Genomic DNA, 16010 nt, shown 5'->3' on the forward strand with positions numbered 1-16010 from the left:
AAATGCAGCTTGACGATGACCTTTCCAAATGCAAATGACACGTGTTCGTTTTGATCCGTCTTTATTTCAATAGTGATGTTGTTAAAATGGTCGATGCTCACCGGCACGTAATGGGGTTTGTCGTACAATACTGTGACGAATTCACCATCCACGCCTCTGAAGGGCACACAACGCAAAAGCGGTGCGTAGACGTCGCCTACTAACTGGTGTTCTATGATATCGGTGTATATATACATGGTGTTAAATCCGCCAGTCATATCGACGGGGTGCGGTGATTTTACACCCGCTACACCCGAATTGAAACCCAACATCCGCGCTAGGCGATTACGCAGCTGCATAACAAACCGTTTATCACTAACAATCCTTACCGACCGGCTAATGGGGTTGTATTTAAGACTTACAGCCGATAACTTGGATTTTTCAGCAGCCCGTTTCATTTCATGCAAGAGCTGCTCGATGTTGCCGTAGTACCCTCTCGGTAAGGTACAGGTCCAGATAGTCTTGAGCTCCTCGCTGATGAACAGAAAAACTTCGTCTTCATCAAAAGTGTTTAGTGTATTCGGATAGTGTAGTTCGACCAGGCCCACTTCCCAGCCCCCGTCCAGGTCAATCGCCTTTGCCAGATGCTCTGTGAAGCAGGCGTTAGTGTTCTTTGGAAACATCTTTGAGGATGAATTACTGGCCAGCGTCAGATAGAAACCATTGGGGTTCATTTTTCACCACCTCTATATGTCTCGGACCTCAGAAGCCTTCACCCAACTATTGAATTTATCGCTCCAGCCACGCCACTTTACCAAAAGCTGTTTGCTTTTGCCACGACCCCTGGTTGCTAAAATCGTTTGGATGCGGTAGACGTTCTCAACATCCGGGTTTATCTTCTGTAGCTCTTCGGCATAGAAGGAACCCTTAATATTGTCGCCTGCGTAGTCCTGCAGTTTGTAATAGGGTCTCAGAGCCGCGGACCGCTCTTTGACAATGAAAATTTCATCTGTGAAGGTCTGTTCATATCCCTTCTCAAACACTCCCTTTATTTTGGACACCCGCACGCGATCACCCACATTAAATGAAAACTTTGAGTGTTTTCTCTTAAAGTGCGCGTCATAGACCGTTCTCCACACCTCAAGGGAGTTGTCGGGCGTAACAGAAGCCGGGGTTCGTTTAATAGTCGTGTGGTAACTATGGTTATAAGCGTAAATAAGATCTGAAAGGACGTCGATATAACGAAAGGTGTTTTTGTGTGTCGGGTACCTCCACATTTTTGTTTTAATAGTTCTGTTAAACCTCTCGACCACACTAGCCTTCACATCGCTGGCCGTATTGAAATGTTCAATATTCTCACGTTTGAGAAAATTTTGGAAGGTCCTGTTAAGAAATTCTTTACCCTCGTCCGTTTGTAGCTTTTTAGGAGCACGCCCCTCTTGCAGTATATTTCGGAAAGCGCCTGTCACGGCCCCACCAGTCTTGGTTTTCAGCGGCACGGCCCAAGCGTATTTAGACAGCATGTCTATACACATTAAGATGTAACAGAAACCGTCGTTGAACGCGTGGTGTTCTCTCATGTCCACCAAGTCGGCCTGCCACTGCCAGTCCATTTCGGACACCAGCGTCCTGTTTCTCTTAAAACGTACGCGCGCCGGCTTGTGCAGCGTATAAGCAGCCTGGCCGGACAGCCACTCGACCACCCGGCCACGGCTGGCGCCGCGCACACCCCGGGATCTCGCGGCCCGCAACAGACCCCCTGCGCCGCCGTAACTGCCCAATTTCCTAGGGTTATAATAGAGCGCACTCAACCCCGCGGCAGACATGCTCCCCATTACGAACCAATACACATTCGCACACACCCAGGGATGCGCCGGCTGGGGGCTTTGGGACCCCGAGGCGCCGGGGCGACCGGCCGGTGGGGGTTCCGAACCACACCATTGGCTCCTGAGGGGGCGGGACATGCACAAATAACAACACGCCATTGGATGGCTGGGGGGCGGGACAACCAAACACCGTGGACGACCATTGGATGGAAAAGGGGGCGTGGTACCTGTCAAAAGTTTGACGAAAGGTGTCGCTTTATACTACTAACACGCAAGAGAGTTGTCACTCAGAGTGTCGAAGGGTCGATGTATACTGGGGCTCAGTTGAAATACAACGTCAGGACTTTTCCGAATTATGTCACACGAAGAGAGCACAGCCCTTTCCGCCCTGCCGCGTGTGTCTCGGTAACTCGCTGTGATCGTATAGTGGTCAGTACTTTGCGTTGTGGCCGCAACAACCCCGGTTCGAATCCGGGTCACGGCAGAATAGGGGCGTCTGCTTTTACTACTCGCACGAATGAAGGCAAAAAAAAAGCCAATCGATGTGAACGAACGGCGCTTTACAGAGGAGTACTGCCTGACTGGATCGTTGATGAACGACAGAGGCCACTCCGACCTCTTCTCGGTTTTCTTTAATGACTTACTAAGGATCTTCTTCACATTCGCCCATGCAGGGGAGGCCAGTTACACCAAAGCAAACGCAGGAAAGTGCATTTCAAGCAGAGACCAGGAGGGACTTGTTTACACCGAGAGTGGGCGGAGAATGGAACAATGCGCCCAGCCCTGTTGCTGGAGCCGATTCTTGATGAGCTCTTGGGCTCACTAAGAGGCCCCCGCTGGATGCTAATCTTTCTGTTGTTCTTGCAGGTCCTGCGCTGCTTTTGAGCCGACAGAGCTCGTCCTGGTCTGTCGGCACAGCCCAATTGCAAATGATCGGCTCCGCGTACAGAAGGAAAGTGCGTTTGGTACAAGAGTTCACGAAGGCACCGGAAATACATTGGGAACAAATGTCCGGTCGCTCAAGACCTCTGTGAAGTACAGGAGCGTGCAAAACGAGGCTGTTTCCGCCCCGTCTCGAACCGGGGACCTTTCGCGTGTTAGGCGAAACACTACGGAAACCTGCAGGGATCGCTGCTGGTGTCTCGCTTGTGTTTCGGGCTGAGAAAGGGACGCGTCACTTTAGGCAGGTGGCGCTGGAGAGAGGAACAAAGGGCGCGATGAAACAAAATGCCGAAACCCGGGATCGAACCAGGGACCTTTAGATCTTCAGTCTAACGCTCTCCCAACTGAGCTATTTCGGCAGTGCGCAAAGCCCACAGCCACCTGCTCCAGCCTTCCTGTGTTGTGGCATGAGCGCACCAAGAGTAGCGGGAGAGTGTTGCAGGAACGTCACTCAGAAGGAAAGCCACCCAGCTGCGCCCTCTGAGCTCTGTCCAGCGCATCTTCCTCGCATGGACTCCTGCCTGCGACGGGCAGGAAACAATTAGCAAGAACAGAACGACACCCCATGGGTGTCTCATGACCGCACCTTAGGTTGTGACACGTGCAGGTGTGAGGGGTTGCCGGGCTACTTTGGAGCAGAGCTTGGGCGGAGGGGGGGCGGGAAAGCAGACAAAGAGGTGACACCTCAAGGTCTGCACGATCACAGCTCTCCGCCGCCCCAGGCTTTCGCTCGATAAGCTACTGGACACACCCGCCCCTCCTCACACAGACCGTGTAAAAGCCCCCGAGTGGGAGGGCTCTCTCTTCCTCCCAGGAGCTCTTGGACACGACGCACAGACAGGGCGCGGGGAGCCGCCGCCTGCAAACACGGCTCCAGGCGGGACTCCACTCCGCAGGAGCCGCAGAGCAGAGGAGATGAGGGCAGCTTAGCTCCTGTGCAGAGACCTGAGCTGTTGTTGCTGTGGATGCTGTCTTTTCTGCACTCGGGGTAGGAGTGAATGTTGAGTTGCCCTTAGAAATGAAGCAGAGCACTTCAACGGCACGGGTGTGTGTGCGCGCCCTGGTGATTCTGGGAGACAGATCGAACCTGGGCTAAAAGAGAGGGGGCTTAGCCCTCTTCCATTTGCAAGTTCAAAGTTGTACAACCCATTTGTATCTGCTAGGCGGCGCAGTCGTCGTGCACAAAACGCTTTGAAAAGCGTCAAAGGCAAGTCATTCCGAGTTGGTCGTTTGTGTTTTCCGTTCAGACGCGAAATGCTGAAATGATCTCTCGGCTCCTCGGTTGTCATTTCTGCTCCGTAAAGGGATCACAGCACGCGTCGGCTTCCAGCATGCTGGTTGGGGACACGATGCTGGGGGTTGGAGAGAGCAATATCTTCCTCGTTAGTATAGTGGCAAGTATCCCCGCCTGTCACGCGGGAGACTGGGGTTCGATTCCCCGACGGGGAGTAGCTTTTCTTTCACCTCCTTAGAGAAATGACTGCCTTTCACTTCTCTGTTTTCTTTCACAGCGTCGTGCACCTTTTCATTGCTCTCCCTTTCAGAGCCTCCGCACGGCAGTCGACTCGACATCAGGAAGCACATTGAAGTGAAAGCAGGAAGCGCTGCGACATGCACTGTGCAGATCCCGCCACACTAAGAGGTGAGTGGGTCTGTTCGATGCACAAAGAACGCTTTGAGAAGCGTCAAAGGCAAGTCATTCCGAGTTGGTCGTTTGTGTTTTCCGTTCAGACGCGAAATGCTGAAATGATCTCTCGGCTCCTCGGTTGTCATTTCTGCTCCGTAAAGGAATCACAGCACGCGTCGGCTTCCAGCACGGTGGGTCGGGACACGATGCCGGGGGTCGGAGAGAGCGATGTCTTCCTCGTTAGTATAGGACCTGTCACCTGTCCCCACCTGTCACGCGGGAGACTGGGGTACATCAGGACGCGCCTTGAAGTGAAAGCAGGATGCGCTGTGACATGCACTGTGCAGATCCCGCCACACTAAGAGGTGGGTCCAGTGGGTCTGTTCGATCACAGCGCTAGGCGAATCCCCAATCCCCTTTTGTGCCTGGCGATAAAAGATGTCTGTTTCCACCCGGTTTCGAACCGGGGACCTTTCGCGTGTGAGGCGAACGTGATAACCACTACACTAAAGAAACGGTGGTAAGACGTGCCCAGCGGCCCAGCGCTGAGCTTCGCCAATGCGATTCAGCTGCTTCCAGTGCCTTTATTGGAGTGCGCTGATGGACCGTGCTCTCTCTCCAGAGACCAGCACGCCTGTCATGGACGGAGCAGGAAAGGCGGCGCCACATTCTACAGCCCTCTCCACGCAATCGACGAAATCGGGCTACTGAAGTGGAGAAAATCGCCTCTCCAGAAAGTGCAAATATCATCTTGGAGACTATAAATCCTATTGCCGAAGGTCAGCCCTGTCTACCAGAGTAACCCTCCCACAGCGATGATCAGCTCGTCTCACACGCGAGAAGTTTCGGTTGGAAACAAGCGCCCCCTCTTCTCGCACGTTTTGCACGTTCGAGTAGTTTTAATGCGGCTCTTTCGTACACGGTCCTGATCTTTTGGAAAGCAGGAGGCAAAACCGAGTGGAACCGCCTGGGTGAAAACCAGGAACCCTAACCGCTAGACTATATGGCAGCGAACAACCATGCTGTTCCCGGCATCATGCAAGCAAACTACATAAATATGAGAAAACACGCAAGAGAGTTGTCACTCAGAGTGTCAAAGGGTCGATGTATACTGGGGCTCAGTTGAAATGCAACTTCAGGACTTTTCCGAATTATGTCACACGAAGAGAGCACAGCCCTTTCCGCCCTGCCGCGTGTGTCTCGGTAACTCGCTGTGATCGTATAGTGGTCAGTACTTTGCGTTGTGGCCGCAACAACCCCGGTTTGAATCCGGGTCACGGCAGAATAGGGGCGTCTGCTTTTACTACTCGCACAAATGAAGGCAAAAAAAAAGCCAATCGATGTGAACGAACGGCGCTTTACAGAGGAGTACTGCCCGACTGGATCGTTGATGAACGACAGAGGCCACTCCGACCTCTTCTCGGTTTTCTTTAATGACTTACTAAGGATCTTCTTCACATTCGCCCATGCAGGGGAAGCCAGTTACACCAAAGCAAACGCAGGAAAGTGCATTTCAAGCAGAGACCAGGAGGGACTTGTTTACACCGAGAGTGGGCGGAGAATGGAACAATGCGCCCAGCCCTGTTTCTGGAGCCGATTCTTGATGAGCTCTTGGGCTCACTAAGAGGCCCCCGCTGGATCCTAATCTTTCTGTTGTTCTTGCAGGTCCTGCGCTGCTTTTGAGCCGACAGAGCTCGTCCTGGTCTGTCGGCACAGCCCAATTGCAAATGATCGGCTCCGCGTACAGAAGGAACGTGCGTTTGGTACAAGAGTGCAGGAAGGCACCGGAACAAATGAGCGGTCGCTCAAGACCTCTGTGAAGTACAGGAGCGTGCAAAATGAGGCTGTTTCCACCCGGTCTCGAACCGAGGACTTTTCGCGTGTTAGGCGAACGTGATAGCCGCTACACTACGGAAACCTGAAGGGACCGTTGCTGGTGTCTCGCTTGCGTTTCGGGCTGAGAAAGGGACGCGTCACTTTAGGCAGGGGGCGCCGGAGAGAGGAACAAAGGGCGCGATGAAACAAAATACCGAAACCCGGGATCTTTAGATCTTCAGTCTAACGCTCTCCCAACTGAGCTATTTCGGCGGTGCGCAAAGCCCACAGCCACCTGCTCCAGCCTTCCTGTGTTGTGGCATGAGCGCACCAAGAGTAGCGGGAGAGTGTTGCAGGAACGTCACTCAGAAGGAAAGCCACCCAGCTGCGCCCTCTGAGCTCTGTCCAGCGCATCTTCCTCGCATGGACTCCTGCCTGCGACGGGCAGGAAACAATTAGCAAGAACAGAACGACACCCCATGGGTGTCTCATGACCGCACCTTAGGTTGTGACAAGTGCAGGTGTGAGGGGTTGCCGGGATACTTTGGAGCAGAGTTTGGGCGGAGGGGGGGCGGGAAAGCAGACAAAGAGGTGACACCTCAAGGTCTGCACGATCACAGCTCTCCGCCGCCCCAGGCTTCCGCTCGATAAGCTACTGGACACACCCGCCCCTCCTCACACAGACCGTGGAAAAGCCCCCGAGTGGGAGGGCTCTCTCTTCCTCCCAGGAGCTCTTGGACACGACGCACAGACAGGGCGCGGGGAGCCGCAGCCTGCAAACACGGCTCCAGGCAGGACTCCACTCCGCAGGAGCCGCAGAGCAGAGGAGATGAGGGCAGCTTAGCTCCTGTGCAGAGACCTGAGCTGTTGTTGCTGTGGATGCTGTCTTTTCTGCACTCGGGGTAGGACATCAGGAAGCACATTGAAGCGCTGCGACATGCACTGTACAGATCCCGCCACTACTGGGCCCGATTTCCCCGGATCGAAACCGGGCGGAAACAGGCCCGTTTCGTTTGTTGCCACGCACACTGTTTAGGGATTCGCCTAGCGCTGTGATCGAACAGACCCACTCACCTCTTAGTGTGGCGGGTCTGCACAGTGGATGTCGCAGCGCATCCTGCTTTCACTTCAATGCATGTCCTGATGAACCCTGGTCTCCCGGGTGACAGGTGCGGATACTTGCCAGTATACTAACGAGGAAGACATCGCTCTCTGCTTAGTGTGCAAAACACTTACTTGCAGCATTGTGGGTGCTGTGGTTTAAATGCTATTGGTTTGTGAACAGAATACCCCTATCCCAGTACATTGTGCCACATTAAATAAACACACGAGAAAAAGAGATTCAGAACGCAAAGCTGTGTCAGTGTTCTGTGTAAAAAATCGGTTTGAACATCATGGGAGCTGTGTTTAATAAGCTGCTGAGTAAAGAATATTTTAATCTTCTTGCTGTCAGTAGTATTTTGCATATAGTTGACTCTTACCTGAATGAAAACAGGACGTAAAGGAAGGGTTTCAGAATTCAGACAAAGCTTTATTCCCGTGCTTACAGTCTGGGTAATTGGAGACTGCACAGTTATGCTTCCTATGGTCATATACGGGTTTTTCGCATGAAGCCGTATTGAACAGTATTTCTCGCGTTGTGAACTTGTGTATACAGCGGTCCCCCGGGTTCCAGTTAGTGCGTAATTACTCATCGATGAAAAACCGGAGGTTTAAAAAAAGATAATTAGCTCACTGATACTTTGATGTAGAGGCTGTGGAAATATCCACGTCGTGGTCTTTAAAATGCATTTGGTTTGAAGGCGTTCTGTGCTTCCGTTGCGAAGATATGGACAAAAGAATATTCGTGCTTGGTCCAAAAAAATGTAATATAAACGAAAAAGTAAAGGCTGAGAAAGCATTCACAATGTATTTTATGCACAAAGCAAGTATTCTCGCGATTCTAAGAGGTTTCGTGTAAACGCTACAGGCGTGCCAAAATCGTTTTCGAACTTCAAGCTAACTTTACCCCGGTCTGGTACCATAGGTCACGTACAGTAGTTTAAAATCCCAATCATGTTTTTTTTCCTATCTTGTGGTACATAACGTACCATTTCGGACTATCACAAAGGGCTTGATTTCGTTAAATGCATGTATTCATTTCCTTTCTGGAAAACTTGTATTTCAAGAAATTCACACAGCTTGCGAGAAATTAAATTCAATTCTTGATTATCAGTGCAGAAGAAATATTGCCAGCTGGCAAAAAAATATTTTTTTTTAACCGGAAAGTTGTGATGTGAGACACGAATCCACCATTCCGTCTGTGTGGCGCATTCGGTTGTTAACTGAAAAGTCGGTGGTTTGAGTCCACCAAAGGACGGGTTTCTGTTGCGATGTAAACATTGTCTTCGCAAAGGTCGATTGGATTTCTCAGCGAAACCTTTACCATTTTAATATTTGCAGGAAATGCGAGTGCTTAACACGTGTCAGAATCACCGGGAAATGTCCAGTTACTGTATGCCCAACATCGCAACTCCCCAGAAAACCATATTCACCCAAGAAAAGAGTTGAAGGATCTGATGAGGTTAGTTATGAAAGTTATGAAAGGAAGTTGATGTGGAGCTGTTAGCCGTAAAAACTCCTTAATGTCCTTAATGTCTTTGATGTCATCAGCGATAAACTGCATTCAGCAAAGATAAAAAGAAAATTATCTTTGCTTACTGCCCTGTCTTTCGGACACCTGAAGAAGGCTCCACAGCCGAAACATTGTGATTCTTTTCTTCTCTTTTCAGCTGGAATAGTCTTTTACTTGTTCCTTTGCAGCCTACGCATGCTGACGCAGCTACCCACCCGATATCTAACATTCTATAATCACAACTATGAATGTCCACTTTGGGTATTTTTTCCATGATTATTTATTATTATTATTTATTCTGTCATTGAAGCATATTTTATGTCATACTGAAGTGTCATAATCACTGAAAAAATATTTTTTTTCATTTAGAAAGTAAGAAAATGATAAATCACTAGGAATTGCATTTAGCCTGTTCTGATCTAGATTTTCTATATACTTTAACATGCCATGTTCACAATGTCACAACTCATAAATGAAACAGTGAAGTGTTGTAATTACAAATGTACATAGTGCCGGGACATTGAGATGTTTTGGTAATGAGTAAGGAGGGACATGCAATGTTCACAGGGTCAAATTTATAAAACGCTACAGTAAAATTTCTTGTATTTCGGGATTATGAGAGCCTGTTACATTGTGTCTCACACCTCAGTGTCAGAATTTTGAGACATTTTTATAACCAGGGGTAGGTTCATAGCAATAAGCAGAAAGTGCGATCATCCTTTGCTCATCCTCGGTTAACCATATATTCTCATATGCCATGTTCTGAATGTCCCATTTAAAACTGCTATATTAAAATTAAGACTTTTTATGATCAGAAGGCAAGGTTGTGGTAAATATGCATAAAGTGAAAGTGAACTTATGTTTTGCCTTTGTCTTGTTATTGTGAGTTTTGAAAATTGGTTTTCGATTTTCTGAAATGTGTTTCACACAAAAATGCAATTTGGATAGTCACTACTTATATATTCCCCTTTACTGAGGATATGTACAGTAATCCATCCCGATTAGTACTTTTAAAAATTACTTTAGAGAGCCATCAGAAAGGGAATGAAAACTTGCATTAAACAAAATCAAGCTGCATGTAATCATCCATAGTGATACATTTTGTAAGACAAGACAGGAAGAAAGACACTGCTGGGATTTGAGCGCAGAATCTCCTGTTTAATAGGAAAACACTTTAACCAAATCAGCCAAGATGCTGTCAGAGTATTAACATCATGTCTGCATCAGTGATTACAGCTGACTATCGCTGGAGGACAGTGAAGTCAGCCTGCATAATGAGGGGGAAGAGACTGACCTCTGTGATGCACTATAGAGTTACACTAACCTTCTATCCAACTGTTCTATGCTGCATTCTATCCTAGTGGTAAATATTGGTTTCCGTGCGTGTAATATTGTGAGAATGTGTAGAATGTTGTGATCCTTTTCCCCCAGTGTCACCCAAATTGATACACTGTGCTTTGGCAATTCTTCAGGCGATATTGTTTAGAGGAGCTCAGTTGAATTAGTTTGCGTATATAAAGTATTTATTTTCCCTTTAATCCTTTAAAACATATTACATTTTCAAAACATTGTATCTTTCTTTCTACTAATTGTAGCGGCAATGCTTGTTAATAAGACAGAATTAAGTGTTGCTGTGCTTTCCCAAATGAGGCCCCATCTCTCTCTTCATCTCTGTGGTGCAGCCACAGAGAAGCTATTCAGGCAGGCTGATTAAAAGATGTTTTCTTTTGATAAGGGACAGCTCCCAAATGGGGATGCATTTAGCTAAGCCTGGCTATCATGATCAATGGGCATCCATTGGCGCCTATCTGTCTAGGGAGTGCCAGATGGACATCTGGACTGCATTCCTAAGTGTCAGGAGTAAGTGACTCATATCTCACCTTGATCAACCAATCAGGGACTGGTAGGGCAGAGTAACCCACGTGGGTCTCTGATGCCCATGAAACTTTCATCCAATGAACGAGCTGAAGTTCCTCCAGGTAAAAACAGGCAACACAGAGCTCCAAGACTATTCTAAAGGGAATTCAAAGGAGAATTCCAGGGCTGTGAGATAATTCCAGGGCGGGACGGCCCAGGAGCAGAAAGGCTCCCAAGGGCAGAACATTCTGGCAGCGCGCCTCCTGACCATCCTGAGACTCAGCCTGGACCACCACGGAACGGCCAGTGTGTCCAAGTGCCAGAACTTTCCTTTGTTCTAAGAGTCGAGAGCGGAGGTTGCCAGAGAGTAACCAGAGGATCCACCCGAGGTTAGCACCAGCAGCAGGCCTGGTGAAAAGGTCAGAACTGTGGACAGCTGAATTACTATTCAGAACTAGCGCTTCATCAGGAACGAACTGGTCTTCTTCCTCACCTGCTGGGACTCACAGTCATCTTTTCTCCTGTGCACAAACTTCGCTAGTTTCAGCCAAAACTAACTAGCCAGTATTCAGAGAGCATCAGCAGCGCACCGTCACAAGCCGCACAGCACAGCCTGGCACGGAGCCAGAGAGTGTGGATTGGACAGCAACAAGCCTGCAACTGTTTCTTTGTGCCCGCAGGAGATCTGAATCCCCAGAGATCGGAAGAGTATTCAACTTCACTGCATTACTGCTCCAGAATTCTATTGTTATCCCAACCAGTTGATATCAATGTAATTTCTAAGAGTTATGTACTTGTTTTGAGTATCTAATGCAGAAGTTGTAACCAAGTTAAATTACGAAACGGTCTAAATGAATGATATACCGAACGTATGTCCTCTTGATATGTGTAACTCTTTGTAACTGAATGAATATATATCTTTTGTATTCTGATAACCCTTACGATAAGATCTGTTTGGTTTACATGCATATTATATATATTAATGAATGTATCCTCGTGTATTAGTACCTGTGTGTGCGTTGTTTGAGTTATCTCGCATGGTTGGATTCTGAGACCATTAAAAGAATCAATTTTGTGATTAACTGCCACAATTAATAATTGTCCCAGTAAATGCACAAACCCCTACAGAACTGGTGCCTCGTGAGAGCACACTACAACAGTGTGTGATCTCCTGTCCCAGCCTGAGGAGCAGACACCGAACCTGTCTCTCAATAATAATAATACAGTGTGTGATCTCCTCTCCCAGCATGAGGGACAGACACCGAGCCTGTCTCTCAATTATAATAATACAGTGCGTGATCTCCTATCCCAGCCTGAAGAACAGACAGTGACCCTGTCTCTCAATAATAATAATACAGTGTGTGATCTCCTGTCCCAGCCTGAGGAGCAGACAGCGAGCCTGTTTCTCAATAATAATAGAACAGTGTGTGATCTCCAGTCCCAGCCTGAGGAACAAACAGTGAGCCTGTCTCTCAATAATAATAATAAAGTGTGTGATCTCCTGTCCCAGCCTGGGGAACACTGAGCCTGTCTCTCAATAATAATAGTACAGTGTGTGATCTCCTGTCCCAGCCTGAGGAACAGACAGCGAGCCTGTCTCTCAATAATAATAATAATACAGTGTGTGACCTCCTGTCCCAGCTTGGGGAACAGGGAGCCAGACTCTCAATAATAATAACAGTGAGGAACAGTGAGTTTATCTGTCAATAATAATAATACAATGTGATCTCCTGTCCCAGCCTGAGGAACAGTGAGCTTGTCTCTCAATAATAATAATACAGTGTGTGATCTCCTGTCCCAGCCTGAGGAACAGACAGTGAACCTGTCTCTCAATAATAATAATACAGTGTGTGATCTCCTGTCCCAGCCTGGGGAACAGACAGTAAACCTATCTCTCAATAATAATAATCCAGTGTGGAATGTCCTGTCCCAGTCTGGGGAACAAACAGTGAGCATGTCTCTCACTAATAATAGAACAGTGTGTGATCTCCAGTCCCAGCCTGAGGAAAAGTGAGCTTGTCTCTCAATAATAAAAATACAGTGTGTGATCTCGTGTCCCAGTCTGAGGAACAGACAGTGAGCCTGTATCTCAGTAATAATAATAATACAGTGTGTTACCTCCTGTCCCAGCCTGAGGAAGAGACAGTGAGCCTGCCTCTCAATATTAATAATACAGTGTGTGATCTCCTGTCCCAGCCTGGGGAACAGAGAGTAAACCTATCTCTCAATAATAATAATCCAGTGTGTGAGCTCCTTTCTTAGCCTGAGGAACAGACAGTGATCCTGTCTCTCAATAATAATAATCCAGTGTGGGATGTCCTGTCCCAGTCTGAGGAACAAAAAGTGTGCTTGTCTCTCAATAATAATAGATCAGTGTGTGATCTCCTGACCCAGCCTGGGGGGCACTGAGGCTGTCTCTCAATAATAATAATACAGTGTGTCATCTCCTGTTCCAGCCTGAGGAACAGTGAGCTTGTCTCTCAAAAATAATAATACAATGTGATCTCCTGCCCCAGCCTGAAGAACAGACAGTGAGCCTGTCTCTCAGAAATAATAATACAGTGTGTGATCTCCTGTCCCAGCCTGAGGAACAGACGGTGAACCTGTCTCTCAATAATAATAATAATACAGCGTGAGACCTCCTTTCCCAGCCTTAGGAAGAGACAGTGAGCCTGTCTCTCAATAATAATGATACAGTGTGGGATCTCCTGCCCCAGCCTGGGGAACAGACAGTGATCCTGTCTCTCAATAATAATACTCCAGTGTGGAATGTCCTATCCCAGTGTAGCGGCAATGCTTGTTAATAAGACAGAATTAAGTGTTTCAGTGCTTTCCCAAATGAGGCCTCATCTCTCTGTTCATCTCTGTGGTGCAGCCACAGAGAAACTATTCATGCAGGCTGATTTAAAGATGTTTTCTTTTGATAAGGGACAGCTCCCAAAGGGGGGTGCACTTAGCTAAGCCTGGCTATCATGATCAATAGGCATCCATTGGCGCCTATCTGTCTAGGGAGTGCGAGTTGGACATCTGGATTGCATTCCTAAGTGTCAGGAGTAAGTGACTCATATCTCACCTTGATCAACCAATCAGGGACTGGTAGGGCCGAGTAACCCACGTGGGACTCTGATGCCCATGGAACTTTCAGCCAATCAACGAGCTGAAGTTCTTCCAGGTAAAAACAGGCAACACAGAGAGCCTTAAGTGTAAAATTCTGTGGACTTTTCTAAAGGGAATTCAAAGGAGAATTCCAGGGCAGGACGGCCCAGGAGCAGAAGGCTCCCAAGGGCAGGACATTCTCGCAGCGCGCCTCCTGACCATCCTGAGACTCAGCCCGGACAACCACGGAACGGCCAGTGTGTCCGAGTGCCAGAACTTTCCTTTGTTCTAAGAGTCGAGAGCGGAGGTTGCCAGAGAGTAACCAGAGGATCCACCCGAGGTTAGCACCAGCAGCAGGCCTGGTGAAAAGGTCAGAACTGTGGACAGCTGAATTACTATTCAGAACTAGCGCTTCAGAACGAACTGGTCTTCTTCCTGACCTGCTGGGACTCACAGTCATCTTTTCTCCTGTGCACAAACTTCGCTAGTTTCAGCCAAAACTAACTAGCCAGTATTCAGAGAGCATCAGCAGCGCACCGTCACAAGCCGCACAGCACAGCCTGGCACCGAGCCAGAGAGCGCAGATTGGACAGCAACAGCCTGCAACTGTTTCTTTGTGCCCGCAGGAGATCTGAATCCCCAGAGATTGGATGAGTATTCAACTTCACTGCATTACTGCTCGAGAATTCAATTGTTATCCCAACAAGAGTTATGTACTTGTTTTGAGTATCTAATGTAGAAGTTATAACCAAGTTCAATTACGAAACGGTCTAAATGAATGATATACTGAATGTATGTCCTCTTGATATATGTAACTCTTTGTAACTGACTGAATATATATCTTTTGTATTCTGATAACCCTCTCGATAAGATCTGTTTATATGCATATTCTATGTATTAATAAATGTATCCTCGTGTATTAGTACCTGTGTGTGTGCGTTGTTTGAGTTATATTGCATGGTTGGATTCTAAAGCCATCAAAAGAATCAATTTTGTGATTTACTGCTACAATTAATAATTGTCCAAGTAAATGCCCAAACCCTACAGAAGCATGCAAGAAAATGTGATCATTACCTATGGAATTTCCCGCCAGCGTGGAGCTTGAATTCACAACCTTGAGACTCAGTGTTCAACAGTCACAGAAGAGGTCAGCCTGGTCTTCAGTTTGCCAACGATAAGCTCCGGCAGTGCTCCTCTGTAAAGCAGATTGTTCGGATCGGTTATGTGGGACGGCACTTCGAAACTAAGATCGTTTGCAGCACACGCATGGTTTCCCCCTTCACGCAAAAAACATAGACGAAGGAAACTCTCTTGTCTTGGGCTGCTGACTCCCGGATTTAAAGCGCTCTGGGTGCCAGCTATGTCTCTAACAAGCACACTATAAAGACAGGAATTACACTTTGCTCACGTCACGCATGGAATGGCGAGGCTACTTGTTCCAATATTATCTAGTCTCACCTCATATGGTGCCGATTCCTGGTTTTCATTTAAGAAAGAGCACTGCAAACACCGTAAACAGTGCAAAACGTGTGATGAAAGAAGTCTTTTCCCCCCTTTGTCTAAAGCGGAACACAGCGGAGTCATGCCGAGGGTTGTGAGATCAAGATTTCAGTCTTTAGCTACATGAGTTGGACATCCTCTTGTACAGGGAAAGCAGATTGAGATCCTCTGACATGAAAAGTGACAGATAAAAGCCATTTCTCATCCTTTCTCTTAGTGGTGGAACTATCGCATGTAAATGAGGCAACTTGCAAGGCGAGCAGGCTCGGTGCACACCGAACGCAGATGTCTCAGAGCAGTAGAGACGTGTCCAAGTGGCTGTCAAAGGACAGCACTTTGCCGGCGCCGTGGCTTAGTTGGCTAAAGCGCCTGTCTAGTAAACAGGAGATCCTGGGTCCGATTCCCAGCGGTGCCTTTCTTCCTGTCTTACTGTACAGAATTTATCCTTATGGGCAAATCCCATGCCTTTTAATTCAGGTGAATGCAAGTGTCCGTTTCCTTTCTGGAACAACTTGTTTTGAAAGAAATCTATACAGCTTGCGAAAGATGAAACACAAATCTTGCTTATCAGTGAAGAAGAGGTACTCCCAGCAGGCCAGCTAATACCAGCAAAGTTTTTTTTCACCCTAACCCAGAGAATGGAGAAAAGCGAGGCGCCTGTGGCTCTGCAGTGTAATCAGTTCGCGAGTTCGGCGGTTAGCTGAAAGAGTGGTAAATGGAGCTCGCCCCAGCCCGTCCTTATTCTTTTAAAGAG

General features: G+C 47.9%; 2 non-coding genes across 2 annotated transcripts; one reads left to right on the top strand and one right to left on the bottom strand.

Moving 5' to 3' along the window:
- Positions 1-3033: 3033 nt before the first annotated feature.
- trnaf-gaa (transfer RNA phenylalanine (anticodon GAA)) lies at positions 3034-3106 on the bottom strand. Its single transcript has one exon. It is a non-coding gene; the product is annotated as a tRNA-Phe (tRNA).
- Positions 3107-15597: 12491 nt separating this feature from the next.
- On the top strand, positions 15598-15671 carry trnat-agu (transfer RNA threonine (anticodon AGU)). The gene has a single exon. It is a non-coding gene; the product is annotated as a tRNA-Thr (tRNA).
- The last annotated feature ends 339 nt before the right edge of the window (positions 15672-16010 follow it).

Source organism: Lepisosteus platostomus (genome assembly GCF_059453375.1).
Source record: "Lepisosteus platostomus isolate fLepPlt1 chromosome 5 unlocalized genomic scaffold, fLepPlt1.hap1 SUPER_5_unloc_2, whole genome shotgun sequence".
NCBI classification, from domain to species: domain Eukaryota; kingdom Metazoa; phylum Chordata; class Actinopteri; order Semionotiformes; family Lepisosteidae; genus Lepisosteus; species Lepisosteus platostomus.